The sequence below is a fragment of the Pteropus vampyrus genome, unplaced genomic scaffold, assembly GCF_000151845.1.
Source record: "Pteropus vampyrus isolate Shadow unplaced genomic scaffold, Pvam_2.0 Scaffold378, whole genome shotgun sequence".
Taxonomy (NCBI): Eukaryota; Metazoa; Chordata; class Mammalia; order Chiroptera; family Pteropodidae; genus Pteropus; species Pteropus vampyrus.
The window spans coordinates 984,703-987,023 of NW_011889159.1; positions in this window are offsets into that span (position 1 = coordinate 984,703).

Sequence of the window (2,321 nt, forward strand, 5' to 3'; positions counted from 1 at the left end):
TTAACTCTTCACCCCATTCTCCCACCTCCCCAACGCCCCTCTCCTCTGGCCATCACCAGATTATCCTCTATATTTGTGAGTCAGTTTTTGATTAGTTTGTTCTTTTTGTTCCTTAGATTCCGCATATAAGTGAAATTGTATGGTATTTATCTTTCTCTGTCTGACTTATTTCACTCAGCATAATAACTCTAGGTCCATCTATGTCATTGCAAATGGTAGGATTTCATTTTTTAAAGGCTAAGTAATATTCCATTGTATATATGAACCATAACTTCTTTATCCAATCATCTGTTGATGGGCATTTAGATTGCTTCCATACCTTGGCTATTATAAATTGTGCTGCCATGAATATTGAAGTGCATAGATCTTTATGAATTATTGTTTTGGATAAATACCCAGAAGTGCAATTGCTGGGTTAAAAGGGAGATCCATTTTTAATTTTTTGAGAAACCCCTAGACTTTGTCTCTTAAGTATAGTGTTTGAGTCTATGTATGTTCATTGTAATTACTGACGTACTTGGATTTAAGTCTATCACTGGCCGTTTACTCTTTTTAAATTTCATCTATTTTTTGCTTTACTGGTTTTTTTCTTGTCTTATTTCGGATTAACCAAAAACTTTTATGATTGTAAACTTCTTAATTAGCTTTCTAGTTACACATTCTCTTATTATTCTTTTAGTTACCTTAGAAATTGCAGTATTAATCTGTGACTTATTATATAGTTCCTTTCATGAATTTTGACTTAACCATCAGACAAACCAAGGGAAGAGCAGGAGCTGTGGCTCTGAGACACAGTGGGAGGGGAGCGGGAAGAGAACTCGGTGATAAAGCTGTAGATGCAGAGGCACCTGAGGCCTCTACTTGCTGAACTCCAGCCTGAGACCCTCTCTCTCTACTGCTGTCCCTGGCCTAGAGCTGAGATGCTGCAGCCCCAGCTGAACGTCACTTCCCTGGTCACATTGCGGTCATGTGCAGTGAACACATGCATCATCCTGAGACTTGGTATTTTGAAAGTAATCCACTTATTTTGTCTGTGTAGTAAACATTTATTATAAATTTTTATGTATCATGTCCATTCCTTGAAAGTACACCCCAGTGTGCCATCTTGGTACAGCCTGGCAGGCCTGTTGATCAATGCCGAATGCTTCTTTTAATGAAGGAGTAGACAGTAGGCCCAGTCTAGACCAATTGGATATAGTCTTGCAGGAATGTGAGTCTTGAGCAGTGTTGAAGAGTGTGAACATTGTGGGAGTATTTTATTTTTTATCCCAATGGTTGTTCCTTAAGTAGAGCGATGATCAGTACTCACTGACTGTATCCCAGTGCTGCCCTGGTCCCCATCTGCCCTGAGCCTTTCTTCCTCAGCTGCCTACAATCCTATAAGCTATTTAGTATTCCCAATACATTCCCTTTTCCCCCCAAATACTAAAACTGCTTTTGTTTCTCACAAATAACTCAACCGATTACTTTATGGAATATACAACTCGATGCCCGCACTCTTTCCTCCAGTGCTGAGCTACAGTAATGCCTGCATCCTCTACTGACAGCAGTAGCATGTGTTCAGTGGCCTCTCTCGAAGGCTACAGCTTTGCTGGGTTTTAGAAACAACTCTCTCTGCTGTCCCTTTAGTCTAGAGGTGGTAACAGCTTCCTGCTGTTTCTAGTCCCAGGGAGCTCTATTGCTGTTACCTGTCTCACCTCTGTAAATAGCCTAGTTATTAAACCTCTTCATCTGGGACAGGTATCTATTCACCCCACACAACTTATACGATGAGAGATGCTGTCTGCATACACAAGCGTATCTACTAGTTAGTGTGTCCATCTTGAGTACTTGGTTTGATAACATTTAATCTTTACAATAAGTGTAAAAATGGGACACAATTTTGATAAGGTAAATTGAAGACATGAAGCTTTGATTCCAGGGAAACTTGGTTATCCCTCAATGTCTGTGCAGACATTTCTTATCCTGATGGCCACAGTTTCATAGAGGAGCAGAGGATATATAAGTCTAGAAATTGCTTTTGAAGTGTCCTTTAGCTAAATAAGGGGCTGCCTTGTACACTGGGATCTATGGGATCCCAGGGTTGTTGACTTTGATAGTCTCTGTCTCCATGATCAGCCTCCAGTTTGTCAGCCTATCTGTTTCCAAGCTGACTATTTCCAGAAGCAATCGCTCTACCTATTTTCTCTCCTGCTTTCATGAAAATGGTCACCTGAAGAGATATAGGCCAATTTGTCAGTCTATCTGTCTGTCAGGCTCCATCCTAGAATTTGTTGCCTGTCACTGATCACCATTTCTGTCTGATATGTGGCAAATCATCC